The sequence below is a fragment of the Thermobia domestica genome, chromosome 4 (assembly GCF_964235325.1).
Source record: "Thermobia domestica chromosome 4, izTheDome1.hap1.1, whole genome shotgun sequence".
Lineage (NCBI taxonomy): Eukaryota > Metazoa > Arthropoda > Insecta > Zygentoma > Lepismatidae > Thermobia > Thermobia domestica.
In genome coordinates this window covers 1,797,336-1,814,471 of record NC_137457.1, presented here as the reverse complement: position 1 = coordinate 1,814,471, position 17,136 = coordinate 1,797,336, and the positions used below count along the sequence as shown (strand labels likewise).

Genomic DNA, 17,136 nt, shown 5'->3' with positions numbered 1-17,136 from the left:
TGTCAACAGTGGCGTCCACAGAATTTCATCGAGGAGGGTTCAAGCAGTCGATCCATATCCTTTAAGAACAAACGTGATTAGATTGTAATGCTGACGCGACCGTTACTTACTTCGCTCTTGACCAAAAGAGAAATTTTGAATTCTATTTCTTACAATAGAAACGAGAGCAATCATCCTCGCCCGGGTTCGTTAATGGAGTAATTCCATTAACATCCTAACGGGTATCGGTGACCTGAATCCGGAGCTTTATCCATATGATAATTTTTGAACGAAACCGAATTTTTGAATTGTTTTGGACAATAGATAGGGAGAGAGATTATCTCGACTTAACACCCGTTAACATATTAAGGGCTAACGGCATGTTTAACGGTAGTCTCATATTACATACATGTATGTTCCACGTTATCCTTCTTATTCAGTGAAGAAAGTAGGAACAATTCCAAAATTTTGACTGGAAACTCAATCTGAAAAATACCATTAAAAAGGCGTAGGCACAGATGGGAGGACAATATTACAATTGATCTCCCAGTAATAAGAATACAAAGTAAAAACTGGATGCAGTTGACTCAGGACCAGGGCCGGCTCTACCATAAATGCATGTTCAGTTGCATGGGGCGGCAAAAATCTGTCATAACTATATTATTTAAAATAAATATTCCTTGTCGGAAACTTCTATTTGAATACTACATTATAAATCATGTTTAGGTCGCATTAGTTTAAGGTGACATGGACAGTGCTAAAGCAAATGGTCAAACAAATCCCAGCATGAATTGCTTGGTCGTTGTCAAATATAAGAACTCAATTCTTGAACAGTAATGAACACCTGTTCCATTTAGTTAATTACCATAGTTTTGATAGGAAAGCTAATCTTGTCTTTGTGACAAACAAGTGTCGTATCATTGAAGGTGGAAACAAGTTTTTTTTTTAACTTTTTAAACAGACGTAGAAGAAAAAGGAAGAAATAAAGATTGATATATTGAGATTGAAGAAATAAAGAAATTGTAAACTGATATATTGAGATTGAAGCTCGATATCAAATTCTCTAAAAGTGATTACCATCTTTCCTCTGCAGGTGTGTTTATCTTTCACTAACATTATGTATTATTATTTAAAGAAAAAGAAAACAGTCGACAAGACTGTATTTATAGGACCTTATGCAGAGTCGTTTTGACGTATGGTTAGCGTCATACTAAAGGCCTGACTACTACAGGAAACATGTGTTAGTCGAACTTTTTGGTATAGCGCTAATCACGTGTCAGAACGGCTCTGCATAAGGCACTTAGTGTTTAGGCCTTTTTGGGTGCAATTGCTCTTTCCCTTCCCTCCGTTGTTCGTGATGGGGTAGCATGAAAATCATTGCTTTTAAAATGTATTCTTTGTGGAGATGGGGTGGGTGGGTCAAATTGCCTAGGACCGGCCCTACTTAGTACAAAAGTCAGTGGAGAGCTTTTATATATGTGTGTTGAACCTCCGCGTTACCTAGGCCATAAAGTTGGTTAACATAGTTCATTTTTCCATATCTTGCCAGGCCCGTATCCATGGGGGTCGCCCCCCTAAAATTTTCACGGTAGGCTTGAAAATGAACTATAATATGGTTAGATCGCCCCCCCTAACTTCAGCCGGGCCCTCCTACATTTTTGGGCTGGCTACCGGCCTGTATCTTGCTCAAAGGGATATTGAAACCTTGAAATCTCTTTTACATACAAGTGCTTCTGAAATGGTATAATTTTAGATTTTATATACATTCTTTTAAAAATTTGGAGTAGTTAAATTGTGAAGAATAATTAAAGTCGTCATCCCGCAAACTCCAATTAGCTAACTACTATCAGTGTTGCCACAGTCCTAGCTCTGGAGTGGGCTGAAACATAGTACCAAATTGAAACAAAAAGGGCTGAATTCATTATTTTATACTAGTGTAATACATGGCTCTATAACACGAAACTAAAAGAAGTAAAGTTCTAGAACACTCCCCCTTCTTCCAAGAGTCCAAATCAAGAAAGTGCTCTTTTTAAAAACTACTTTTTAAAAAACATCCAAATAGGAGGACCCCGAACAACCGTGGAAGTGAATGAAAGTTTTCTCGCACGTAGGAAGTATAACACGTAGGAGGCCGCAAATTAAGAAGGAAAACAGTTATCATCTTCGGTATGTATTGTAAGGACACTAAACGTGCCTCTATTTCAGTGACCAATAGACCTAAACGGTATTATGACCATATATGAAAAAAATATATAAAACAAGGAAGAAATCAATAACGAGATATGAGAAAAGTCTTACTCATGCTTATGAAAATGTGACAAGTATTTGTTAAATGGTGCTGAATTGGGTAGAATTATACCAAGTGTGGCAACAGTGATTACTATAAATCAACTACTTTCCTTTTATAGTAATACCACATAACAGGTCATTCTGTAACGTATTTAAAGCCTTTAGCTGGCTGTTTAAACAGTTATTCCATGGGCAGTGGCGTATTTACGATTTTGTTTCGGGGTGCTTTGCCTGAAAAGGTGAAAATTTTGCGATATTTCATATACTTTACTATAGTAAGTAAGATTTCGGGGGACTTAAGCCCGGAAGCCCTCCTAAATACGCCACTCTCCATGGGGTCTATTATCTGTGGTTATACGCAACAGGTATTTATATATTTTTATTTTTTTAACGTTTACCCGTTCAAAGGGTGGCGCCCTTTCTTCGATAAGTCATTAGCAACAGGTGATAACTCTATAATTTATATTTTAATATTATTAAATTCGTTATGGAGAAACTTATATAAAAATGAAGTTGCACTTAATTTCATTAGCATTTTTGTAATACGAGTACCTGCCCAAACTACATAATTCCACTTGAGCTTCTTGAGTGATTCTAGTTTATTTAGTTAAACCAATATGAATCCCAGTTGATAGAAATGAGATCTTGTTCGTAGTGACATCTCTTGACAGAAATTCTATTTCACAGAAAGCAGGAGACAAAAGAGTAGAAAGCTTAGTAACTTCCGTATTTTCCGATTAATTCACAACAAAAATCTTATAGCAAGAGAGCTATCCGTCTGTGATGGGTTATCAGACGGACAAAAGAATCAGAGAAGCCAAGAAAGGCGTATTCAAACTGGTTATCAGGGATTCCTTCTCAACAACTGACGGAACAATTGCGTGTTGAGGACTTGTTCTTGTGGTACGAGAGTGCTGCCATCTTTTGTAAAGTATAAGGGGGCGAGAGCTCATTCGGTTGCCGTGAGTCTTTTTAAGGGGAGAGCTATTTTATCAGGGCATAATCTTAAAGAGCTGTCATCTACTAGACTAGGGAGAAGCCAAAGGAACGATCAAAAGTGTTATAATAAAGCAAAAAGGCGTTTTATTCACCGCAAAACGTCTTCGGTTTCCAAAGATTTTCCAGGTTATGTTTTGCCTTTTACCCCCGCCATCTATTGTGCTTCGGGGGAAACAGCATCTCACCCAATACACCTTGTGATTTTCCGTTTTCTATCTTTTAGAGTACTCGTTAAGAAAGCAAAGAAAAAATAAAAAATAAAAAAGATGTTCTTTTGATTTAAAGGGAAAGAGAGCGAGGTTTGTGAAGAAGGGTGAAAACTCTCTCATTCGATGATGAAGAGGTTTGTATTACAATGACTTTTGCCATCTTGATATTACTTACTGAACTTCAGAGTTGCAAACTTATGGATAATAAAGTATCAGTTTATTTCAACTTCTTTAGTTGTAGAACACTTGTAGAACAAAATAGTTTTATATTTTAGTAATGCTTTCGTTCCATACATGCAAAGCGTAAAAGAAATTGCGATTTTTTTTTTTTTTTTTTTTTTTGCGCAGAGTAGTCACAATTATATGGGTCATATAGGACACATTGGAACTATACCAATAGACTGAAATAGTGATGTCGTCATTTCCTCCTCGTTAGCATGGTGATCGCCATGTTTTTTTCTAAACAAATACATGAATCGAAAGGAATACTGTTAAGTCTGCTGTTAATAATCACACAATTGTATAATATTTTGAAGATAAAGTAAAGTTAGTAAGAAAATGTACAGATTAAGAACATGGGGTCACTATTTAGAGAATTTACGAGTGAAATTCAGAAATTCATGAAGTAACATCTAAGGAATCTTCTACAGAGACCACATTTCTGCGTAAAATGATAAAATAGAAATTGTATAGGAAACGCTAGCGTCATTACCACGTAATCCATAATGAACAAAAACAATTATACGCAATGTAGAAACTCTAAGGTAGAGACTGACAAGCTGTCGGCACAATGAAACTAGAACAAAATACGATTCGTCTTCAAGGAAAAATCACTGTTTGCTTTAAAAATAATGTTAATTTTATTGGCGCATTCAGATTTCTTACACCCACACTTTAAAATATGAGTGCATAGTTACAGTGGCTACAAAATAATCAATCAAAACAAAAGAGGACACGAGGCTTGTAGCCATGTACATGCTGAGAATTTTGAGTCTGGACCGATTTCTGATCGGTTAAGTTTTAAATACTAATTCTGTAGCGCTACACACATGCAATGTAATGTGTGATACTAATGGTACTAAATAAAGATTTACCAGAATTATTTAAGCTTAATATCCGATAATAAACAACTTAAATACTTTGACACTTAATGTAACCTCCAAATGTATAGATAAATATACAAAACCTACGGTATCAAAGGAAACATTTTACTCTCAACGCTTGCCATATTTTATTATATTATTTACCAAATTGCTTGCTTTTCCTATCTTTTCGTAGTTCCATTGATTGGAAATCTGTATTATATATACACAAGTATTCCTTTTAATCTAATGTTTGCAATCCAGAAGTTAATACGTCACTGTTTTCGCTTTGTACTTAGGTTCTTAGGCCATGATGTTTAGAAAATAAAACTGCGGTCACCATGGCAACGAGAAGGATGTGACGTCACACTATTTCAGTCTATAGAAAGTGAGAAACGATATTCTGGTACTGGTCTGTCCCCCTTGCCGCACTACTACGTACGCCTATGTGTATTATACACTTAATACTTCTATGCAATACAACAACAACATCCAAAAATAAAAACAAAGTCACATGTTTATAAAACCCAAGTGAAGAGATGGAAAACATGAGATATCTCTAGATTATGAATAGTCATCTTTTGTAACGTTTGGTTTCACAGTGTCGCATACGACACATGATAAAATTCTAATTTGTAATACACTGCATTTACAGTTTCTAGAAATAAATACATAAATAATATTTTACTAATTAATAGAATAGCCCACGAGACGACAAAACCTTATTTCCCGTCTCGTCTTTTAAACGTTGTAGAAATATAGTATCGTCTCAATTCTCGAAAACGCTTTGCTAGTCTCGTATCGAATTTTCCTACTCTCGTCTCTTAAATTTATGTACAAAATTTTTATGCCATGATTTTTTTAAAGTTAATTTCATCTAACAGTTGTCACAATCCTTCCTCGTTGCGAGAGGCCCGGAAGGGTGTGATATAACAACATTTAAACCACATTTATTATTGGAGTATATTGTACAATAATTTAAGTTATCTTCAAACGTTGACAAATGGTATTCATTATGGTCGCACAATCACTTATCAATTTATAGTTATTCTATGAGTTATGCAACATCACAACAGCGTTTGTAATTTAAGACTTAGGGGAACTAGTGTTATCTATTAGACTTGTAAAATTTCTCGTCTCGAATTTAAAACTGTACTCCTCGTCTCGTTTTTGAGACGAGACAAGAAACTCCTTTGTCTGTGTACATCATTAACAACAGGTACAAAGGTCAAAATGCAAACCAAGTAGCGAATATATCTTATACAATATAACATAAGGTCCAAGTATACTTCCCTATGGTACTCTAAATATTACAAATATAAAGATCTAAATAATAATAATTAGTAACGGAATATTCCATTCCAGAGTAATTAATTCAGTTTTGTAGATAAATATTCAGTAAAGATAAAAATTGTTCCTAAATGTCAACTACGTCAAACATTTTGTAAGGAAAGTGAGATAGATTGAAAGAATCAAACGCTTTCCAAAGGTCGAAATAAATCCTATCGTTTTTTGTGTCACTTGAGAATCTGAAGAATTCGTACAAAATGCGTTGTCGAAATTAGTAAGAAATCAACTATTGAAAGTATACTGAGTTATATTACTTGTTATTGATCTCTTTATACCTGATAGCAGTGTGGCTCAGTGGTAGAGTGCTCACTTCTAATGCAAAGGATTCCTACTTGGATCCCAGATATTGCCAGCTCTACCATATATGCAACACGTGCATTTGCATAGGCTGGCAGGTTTCGAGTGGCGGAAAAATCTGTCATAACTATATTATTTAAACTAAACATTTCTTGTTGGAAACAGATTTCATGATGATGATAGTTAAATTTAGTAAGCTGATCTTTTTGGATACTACATTCATAAATCATGTTTAGGTCACATTAATTTAAGGCCGCGCGGACAGTGCTAAAGCAAATGGTCAATGATTTTTTGTTGTCAAATACAAGAACTCAATTCTCGAACACCTGTTCCATTTAGTTAGTTATCACAGTTTTGATATGAAAACTAGTCTTGTCTTTGTCGCAAAGAAGTTCCTTATCATTGAAGGTGGAAGTAAGTTTTTTTAAAAAATATTTTTTAACACCTGTAGAGGGAAAATGAAGAAATCAAGATAAAAGAGTTAGTTGCACTGGAATTGTAAACTGATATATCTATTGAGATAGAAGCTCGATATTAAATTCTCTATAAAGGATTACCATCTTTCCTCTGCAAGTGTATTTGCTTTATCTTTCGCTAATATAATGGATAATTATTTGAAGAAAAAAACAGACAGAGCAAGATTTTGTTTGTAATTAGGCCTTTCTGAGTGTGAGTGTGCTTTTCGTTCCCTTCATTGTCCATGATAAGGTTGAGTTGACTTTGAGTTTAACGTCCCTTTCAGCAGCGAGGCTATATGAGACGGGACATACTGATTAACGTGGAATCCGAACTAGATAAGTTTTCGCCGGGAATCTTGTTCACGGTGGGATAGCATACTTAAAATCGTGATTTTTTAAAGATTTGTTCTTCCTGGAGAACGGCAAACGATATCATGGCACGGGGCGCAAATTGCCTAGGGCTGGCCCTGATCCCAGGTCATGTGAATTTCTAGTAGGCAACATCATGTTTCTAGGTTCTCTTGAGGTTCTTCTGTTTCCTTCCTCATTGTCATTGCACCAATTTTTACACAATCATTCATCTTTACCCGTTCCTTTTTGTGTATGAACATATTCGTCTTTCTTGGCTTATGAACATATTCTTGAGATGTAAAACTTAAAGATCTCACTTCATTTTCTTTTTTTTCCACGTGATTTTCTTTCTTAGTCAAATGCCTTTTCTATGTTCATTTATTGTAGTCCGGTGGAACGTTAAAGATTTGTTAGTTGGCAACTCTGCGTTGCTTACGGGTGAGACAGTTGTGGAATTTCCAGAGCTAATAGATAAGGAAGTTCGATTTATTTGAAACTGAGTTTCTTCGCTCTTTTGACCAGTTAGTTCGTCTTTTTAATACTCATCCCCCCGTCCTCCGCCCTTTCTGCCTTGTCGTACGCCACTGCTTTATTTTCCTTCACCCAACGAACAATATTCTACCAGAAAAAAAAGTAAATAATAAATAATAAAAAAAAGCCAGAAAGACTTATAAATGTATACCGTTGCGAACTCTCCCTCGTCAGAGATTTCATCCACCAAAAATACCACCAAAAGACAAAGAGAGCCTTTTCTGTCTTGCGGATTGCATTTATCGCGATAGAACAAACATTTATCAAAGAAGTCCCCTGTTAAGAACTGTCACTTGAGTTCCACTTTATCAATGCTTTAGAAAAGCTTTTGAAGGGAGAGGGGAAAAGAAGGGAGCTTGAAAAAAAATAGAAGATCGCTTTAGTTTTGATTTGCTCTCTCTCTTTCTCGTCGTTCTTAGCGAAGGAAGTAAAACGACAAACATAAAGAATAACTAGTGACATCTAGCGTCTTTTCTTCGTATCACTTGCATCGCTGAATGAAAGCGATAAAAGCTGGGAGGTTCTTTGCTTTTCATTACGATTTATTGTGTGTGTTTTTGCGAAGTGTATTCATTTATGAATCGATTGTAATATATTTATGTGTGTGTCTATATACAGGCATCCATATAATGCTTGATCAGTTTTCTTATTTTGTAGAAACAAAATTGTGTGTTACGAACTTAACGTCCCTTCTTACAATTAGTAGCGAGGCTATGAGAGGCGGATCAGGTGGGAGTCTGAATAACGTTCAGTAGCGGGACTAGCAGGTAAAAACTAGAGTGCGGCATCCAGAACCCGGAATATGATAAGTATATCATAAGTTTACTATAAACTTTCAAAAATCGTAAATAATAGCTTAAATTATTTTTGTTACTAAACAAACTGGAAGGAGGATCTAGGCCCCACGGCCCTGGGCTTGATTCGCCACTTATAACGTTATTCACATTGAGCAATCGAACTGTGGACTCCTGTGTTGAAAGAGAGAACATTGCCGTTTAGCTGCGATAGAAAACTAACTCTATGGTCTATGGAACCGGGAAGTTTAATGCAGCGTTCACAAAAGTTCTCTACTGACTTCTGTCCAAAATCTACTAGATCCAGTTTTTAAAAATGAAATGAAATCTTTGAGTTTTACGTCCCACGGTTATGCCGGTTAGGCTAAAGGAGACGGTGAGTATGAGAGATGAGTGAAATGGTGGAATGAAGAATGTGGGAGGAAACGGGAGAACCCCGAGAAAACCCACGAGCACGGTGTTTGTCCACCACAAAGCCCACACGGCGCGAGCTGGAATCGAACCAGGGACTCCAAGCACCAGAGGTAAACGCTCTACCACTGAGCCACCGCGGCCCCGATCCAGTTGTTACTTTGGATTCCTATTATTGCAAGATCTATCTTAATATTGCCCTTTCATCTGCGCCTGGGTATTCCTAATGAAAGTTTTGTGATTGGGTTTCCAATTGAAACTTTGAAAGCGTTCCTCCTTTCTTCCACTAAGCAGTTAGCATACATGCCTTTGATGTGGGAGACCCGAGTTTGATTCCCAGTGGGAATTCACGTGGATCGGATTGCACGTTAATCAGTAGCTCCACATGTCATATAGCCTCGCTGCTGAACGGCATGTTAAACCCCAAATCAACTCAAGCACTTTCTTCCATTCTGGTTACATGACCTGCCCACCTATGCCCTCTATTCTTAATGACCCTAACAATGTTTGGTAAACCGTACAAATTAAGCGGTTTCTCGTTATGAAGTTTTCGCCATTCTCCATTACGGTTCCTTTTGGGTATGAATATTCGTTTCAGGATCTTGTTCTCAAATACTTTCAGTCTGCGTTCTTCTCTCAGAGCGAGTGACCATGTTTCGCAACCATGTAGGCATAATTATCGTTTTCTATACCGTATATTAAGATTTAAAATCTTCGACAGAATATTTTGGACTAAACAATAACACGAATTCCCTGCTTTCAGTCGACATTTAATTTTTTCTTGGATATGATTTTGGTCTGTTAAGAACTGTCAGTAGAGACCTAAGTAAAGAAAATCTCGAACTTATTTTTTTAATTTGAAGTCTCACGTTTATTTACCAAAGCTAAGGGAGACGGTGATGATGAGATAATGATGAAATGATGAAAAGGGGAGGAAACTAGAAATCCCCCAGAAAACCCTCACACACAGTGTTTGTCCACCACATAGATAGGATAGAACAAGAACTCCACGTGTCAGAGGTGAGCGCTCTATTACTAAACCACTCCCTTGTTTACCTAGCAAAAGTAGTTCAGTGATTGTTGTTCTCCCTTCGCAAATTGGAGGTTCCAAGTTCGAGACCGATGGGTCGCCATTCTACTATTATCGAGTTACTGAAAGATGGATCTGACAGATATCTGCACATGTTGTAAACAAAACAAGAGGGAGGATTATTCACCAATCACAGCAGGATTCTTTCACGCTGTTGCTAGGCAACGAAGGTCACTGACCGCGCTGTTGCCGGTAGTTGAGACGATTTGTTAAACATCTTATGTTTGTCGCCAAAGCTGCTGTCTCTGTTACGGAGTCTCTGGCAACAGCGCCTCCAATACACCACGTGTTCTACTCAACTGTCAGAAGCCATCTTTCATTGCGCACACAGTAAGAATTGTGCAGAATTCTTTGGTTAGATTTTCAGAAATGTCAGGATTGTACCTTATAAAATATAAAGAACTTCCTCTCTGAGAATTATGATCAGCGTACCTCTCCCTCTGATTGCGTACTTTACGTTCACAATTACATGTAAAATTTTCCGTGGTAAGAAGGGGGTACGGTATATGCTTAGTTTGAATTGTACTGAAACATACCACTTCGAATACTGCTTCACATTGTCCTCGCAGCCTATTTTTGGAAGTTGTAAAGTAAAGTAAATTCATTTCTTGAAGCTTAGCGTTTCTTCTCAGTACCGGAGCAATATGAGACGGGAACCTATAGTTTAAGGTAGACTCAGAACCACCACAATGACTTCAACGCATTTCCGTCAGGTCCACTTACACCAAAGGTGTATCAACAAAAATAAATACTTCACTACCGAGTGAAGTAGTAGAGGGTTGACTTCGCATTCGGGAGGTCGTGGGTTCGATTCCAGCTGCTGAACATTCTGACTGTGGTTTTCCAGGGTTTTTGTCAGTCTCACCAGGTAAATGCCGGGATGGTACCTAATAAACAGGCCCTGGCCGATACCTTCCCAAATCCTTTCCATTGTTGTTGTTGTTTGATGTCCAGTATAAAATGGCCTCTGAGCTGTATCTGGTGATTGTTAAATAAACAAATTTGACTTTATGATTAGGATTAGGAATTAAATTTCTGGGTTTTCGGCATCTATGACCATGCTAGTCCGTCACGTATGAGGAATGACGCCCCTCGGTGATCACAGTATCTGAGGAAAGGGAAGGAAAGAAGTGACCTGGGCCTGTATGTGAGGTACCATCCCGGCATTTGCCTGGCGTGAATGAAGAAAACCCAAGAAAACCTCAGTCAGAGTGGCTGGCTTGGAGTTAAGTTGATTTTGAGTTTAACGTCCCGTTCAGCAGCGAGGCTATTGTTGGGCACAAAGTGTTTACAAATGTGATACTTGCAGTTACCAAGAAAATGAGAATTTGCAAGAACCTGTGCAAATACGTTATAGAGATGATATAGATTTATGACAGTTTGGTTGAAGATGGATTATGATTTAAGATATAAAGAAGTATTTGTTAAGATAATGATATGAAATATAAATGTGAGTTCAAGGAAGATTAGATGTTATAGAATTACAAGAATGATACGGTGAGGATTAAGAATAAAGGGATATATAAGATATTGAGTTTCTTTAAAATTATAGAAGGCTGTCTTGGTAGTAGTAACATCTTTTGTGGAATTGCGATTTTGTGGAAGCTAACAGCTATATGAGACGTGGACCTACTGATTAACGTGGAATCCGAACCACATGAGCTCCCGCCGAGAATCGAACCCGGACCTCCCACGCCAAAGGCGCGTACGCTAACCGCTTAGCAACGGAGGAGCTCTGGCTGGCTTGGAAAGGCTTTTACACTTGTTCGATGTAGTGTCCCCACCGGGAATAGAACACGGGACTGAATTTCACATTAATGAAATCTCGTAAATTATGACCTTATATTTACAGAGACTTAGCTTGCATTTTGGATTTCTTAGTAAAAAATACCTTATAATGTACTTTGACCAGTGGCGTACGCAGAATTACGTCAAGGGAGGGTATAAGCTCCCAAGTTCATATCATGTCAGGTGTTTGTATATAGATATATATCTTAATATGGCAAATGTTTATTTTTACTTAATATCTTGCTCATAGGAAGTTAAAATCAGGCCGGACTTAATGTTTTGCCGTTTCTAGGTCCCTCACCCCAACATACAAAATTTTAACACAATAGATTTTTTTTTTATAAAAAAGAAACTTATTTCATGCATATATTTGTTTCACCATTTTTAAATAAAACCTTATAAGATTTAATGTTGTTATAGGGTGTTGTGAAGCGCACATGTGCAGCGCCGAGCTGTAGGGATGCGCACGAGACGAGTCGAGACAGAATTTTCCTGGCAAATTCCGAGTCGAGACACAGCTCTTCCAATAGAAAAGAATACATTTTTCGAGTCGAGACATCACTTTTACAGCACATTTTCGAGACGAGACAGCCTCAAATCTTGTCTCGTGCGCATCCCTACCGAGCTGCACGGCAGAACAACAGCGTTACGCATCTGCTTCTCAGACCGGAAGCCAGCCCAAAAATGTAGGGGGGCGGTAGAAGTTAGGGGGGCCGGCCCACCCTAGCCTCCATGGATACGGGCTTGCTGCTTCTACGGAGCTCCAAGATCCATTGAATAAATAACCAGAAAAGTTGTATTAAAAAAAAAATACAAAACTTCGACAAACTTTGTGCTTCTTTGTTATTTTTCGGTGGTGCACTAGAACTATTATCTGATGGGCCTGGCACACTCACCTCGCGTACGGGATGCTCGAAGTCAATGAAACACGATGGCAGCACTTTTGTAGGTTTGCACCAACATGGAGCAGTCACGAAGAACAACATTGCGAGATTTGATGAGTTGACACGAGAGAACAGTACAGTGACTGATTGCAGCAAAGTTTAACATTAGTAGCCCGCCATATTGTTTATGACGTACTGATGTTCATGATAGTGTGTGTGTGTGTGTGTGTTCTCTGTGACTGCACACACACACCATTCTGGGCGTTGCGAATATTTAACACTTGTTTCACCCCGTTTAAAGTTATCTGCCTACTCGTACACTTGTGTTTGACTAACAACTTTCACGATATTACACTGCCATCCAGTGTTGAATTCAGACTTTTGTACAAGGGGGGCAATAAAAATTTAAGTGGGGCTCTGTTCTAGATTGCAATAGAGCAGCAGGAATCTGTCGCAACAAAACTCGCTACTTGTTATTGTCTGGTCGGTTGCAATAACCAACATATTGCCATTCCCTACCTAACGTTGTAAAGCGTTTGTGTGCGTCTGTATCTAATTTCCAAGTTTTTATTTAACTTCGACTTTATATGAGAACGTGGTTTGTTAATTAGAAGAATTAGGTTGGGCAAAAGAAAAAACAAATTTTCTTTTAAAAAAGAATCTTTGCTTTTAAGACTTTTATTTCCGAAAAAAAAAATATTTCAGTGCATGTGTATAACTATTCTAGGGGGCGCATATATATTCTAGGGGTGCTCAGCCCCTCTTGAGTATGACTGAATTCAGCACTGCTGCCATCTGACGGTGAATTTCGATTGGTTTTATCCCTTCAGCTAACAGAATTCTACTCACAATCTGCAGTTCCACGGCGGTGCAAACTTGCAAGGATGCTGCCATTTTGTTTCCTTGATTGCATACATCCCGTACGCGAGGCAGGCATGGCAGGCCCATTTGATAACAGTTCTAGGACATCAGCAAAAAATAACAAAGAAGCACGAACTTTTGTCAAAGTTTTGTATTTTTTATACAATATTTACTGAGTGCACCTTGTATCTACTGCTGACAAGGGCACCCATGTTGTGGTTTCCAAGGGGGGCAAGTATAAGCGATATTTAAATATAGTTTCAAATTTTGCGGTAACTATTCTGAAAATTCCACTGGGTTTTTGATCTTCCGAAGTACAATTTCCTCTAGGGAGCAAGCGCCCCACCTTGCCTCCCATGATGGGCGCCCTTGACTGCTGATAGAACATCCAAATTCCACTCAACTTCAACTACAGTGGAGTCCCGATAATTTGAACACGTTTAATCGGAATATCCGGTTAATCCGAACAGGTCCGGAAGGAAAATTTTATTTATTTAATTTTTATAATTAATAACTAAAAGGATGAAAATGGATGCATGTTTTCGTAGATAACAAACTATATTTTCGTTAAATACAGTTTAGTTCTTAATACCTGTATTTCGGCCTTAAGCCTTTAGAGCGTCTAGTTTATCTTTAAGAGTAAGGGTTGTATGTTTATGTTTACTCGCCATAACAATCGTCTCTCGTACTGCAATACACAAACACTCAAAACAGAGGAAACAATGTTTGCACTGAGACAACTGACAAACTGCCGAAGGCTGCAGAGTGAACTACACAAAAATAATAATATCCTTAATAGAAAGATTCGGAACTACTGTACGTACTGTACATAAAAAAATAAAGACATCAAGTTTTTCCAACATTTTAAACATTTTTCCAGTAAAGTACATACACGGAAGTCAGAAAACGTGTTTTGAAATACTATACGCTATGTATTACAACACAATAGACCCGTTCATCCTCTTCAAACCGCGATTTTACTCTTATTCCGGCTAATCCGAACAGGGTTCGATCCTAATTAGTTCGGATTAGCGAGACTCCACTGTACCTTGGTTGAAACCAATAAACTCGTCAAAGAAATTATTACTTGGATTGTGTTTACTACTACTTGAAACATGCTATTATTGATCCGCCTCTTTTAGCCTAAACTAAAATTTTATTTCACTTCATTTCATTACTATCCAACTTTTGTAATTATTTTGTCATCTTGGTTATTAACTTTTCATCCAAGTTGCGCCCCAAGAACTTTGCGTCCCTAGGCTTGGTCTTACTGGTAGATCTAGCCCTGGTTAAATCTGGAATCACACCTTGCGTTAGAGCGCCCATGTTGTGTTTTCCAAGGGGGGCGGGGGCAAGTATAAGCGACGTTTCAATTATAGTTTCACATTTTGCTGTAACTAATGTAAAAATTATATTGGGTTTTCAATATTCCCAAGTACAATTTTCTCTTAGGGGGGAGCGAGCGCCCCACCTTGCCCCCCTGATGGGCCCCCTTGCTTGCGTATACCACTGACATAACTTACACAGATGTGAGATTTGTGATACAAATAGTTAGTTCTTTCTGATTAGAATCTATTTCTACTGAAGGCGATTCATAATTACCTATACACAGTAGTTTGTTATGAATTATACATTTAGTTCGTTAATTGAGTGTTCTTAGTAGGAAATGAAATGTTTGAGTTTTACATTCCACGTTTATGCCGGGTAGACTAAAGGAGACGTAAATGAATGAAGAAAATGGGAAGAAACAGGAGAACCCCGAGAAAACCCACGCACACGGTGTTTGTCCGGATCGGACCAAGGACCAAAGGCGAACGCTCTACCAGTGAACCAGCTTTGATTTACTAGGAAAACGTATGGAAAATGTACTTTCGTTCACACTCTAGGCCGTTTCTCACTGCACTATTTAGCCTGCAAGGCAGCTAGATTACAGAACCAGACCACCTGTCCCGTATGTACAGTCAGCGACAAAAGTTCTTAAAGTGTGATAAAATTTATTTTGGACATAACGGTGGTATGGCTGCAACGTGTAGAAAATTACATTCTTTTTAATTTACTGAAAACTGTACTCAAGTTGCCCTTCCATTCTGAAGTTATTTACGAAAGTAATGTCAATTAAACGGAAAGAATTTTTGACGCTGACTGTACAAGGGTTATCATAAGACAGGAAATCATACTAAATATATCTAAGGAATTTTAGATTGCTTATGTTCTCTCCTTAAAATTTACAAGTGGCTAAACTCAAGTAAACTCAGCCAAATTAAAATAAAAATATTAGTGGCTTTGCTTCTGGTGAACTACTGAAAATATATTGGTGGGTTGATTTTGGTCCTGCGGGCCTAGGTTGATTGGTTGTAATTCAGCATCTCTTTTCAGCAACAAAGCTTATATGAGACGTGAAATTCTATCTAAGGTGAATCCAAACCATTCTAATAAGTAATACGTTTAAATTTCAAGAATTTCTCAACGGGAATCGAATTCGGGACCACATACACCAAAAACGCGCCCGTACAATCCTCTAGATTAACGGAGGGGGCCCACGGATCTAGGGTCGACCATTTTAAAATCACGTTTGTCGTATTTTTGGAATGAATGTCTTTCTTACAACTAATAAGATCTACTGTTTTAGTAAGCATCTTTTACGCCAACTAAAAATCTTAATTCTCGACTCTCTTCTCTTAAGGCAGGTGAGTTGGATTTAAGATAACCGTCTTGAGCCTTTGTTGGTTGTCGACAACCACGAAACTTTGCGTATGTGTGTGTTAGTGTTCCGTGCGTGTTGTTTGTAATAAGAAGCGCGCCCTACGTCACGTGAATTAAGCCAAGCGAGGTCTTCCTTGTCCTCCAGCGAGGATTTTGGGAATTATCTTCCCCAGGGAGTAAGATTAGGTGAGCCTCGCAGAATGAGGCATAAATCTGCAACAAAAAACGTGGAAAGTCAACCTAATGGGAGACGGGGAGATCAACATACAGAGCATGAGGGGAGGGGGTTATTTGCCTCCCTCTTTTTATCCTTATATTCTTCCTTCCATAGCTCTTGTTGTAAGGATACTTTAAGTGATTTATATCGGTTCGTTCCCAACATCAAACCCCTTCCAAAAGTCCATAGAAGCTTATCCATTCAATAGTTGTAGCGTATACGTACAAATAACTAGGAGAATTTGAAATGAAAGACAGTTATTATGTGAGCAGAAGTTATTAGCAATTCATCTTATTTTAACCCTTAATCTGTGTCTTTTTTGATTAGTCCCGTATCGCATCATTTCCTCTTATTCTCGTAATTATGAGAGACAAATGATAAGATTTGTGTCCTCTATTTTAGGCAAAATAATAATCCTTGTTTTGTCTAAAGTGAATGACAATAGAATAACACATCACGAACTTCTTGACGGCTCTCTCAAGAGCCGGAAGTCGTCAGATCTGTTGACCCGGTAGACCTATGTTTCATATATGATCCGGGTACAGTCAATGACCTAGTCTGACACGATGAACAACTAGAGACAAATGACTCAGATTATTCGTGGAAGCTGTTGGATGAATAATGACAAATAGCTACTTGATCAACAGGAATAGACACTTTATTTTCATTATCGCCAACTCTCAATTATGCTGACCATTAGTTTACTTAGAACCTACCAAGTGTGCTCTTAAGTGTTCTACTGACCTAAGTATTCTAAGGGCTCTGCTGAGCTATTCACATGGCCGTCAACTTTCCATTCACCTCATTCACTCACTAATTCCAACACACGTAAGTATTGTGTAT

At 37.9% G+C, this 17,136-nt stretch overlaps 1 protein-coding gene across 2 annotated transcripts in view; it reads left to right on the top strand.

Annotated features, from left to right (window-relative positions):
- The window catches only part of dve (SATB1_N and homeodomain domain-containing protein dve), a 319,220-nt gene that overhangs the window by 220,877 nt on the left and 81,207 nt on the right, over positions 1-17,136 (top strand). The window lies entirely within an intron of this gene.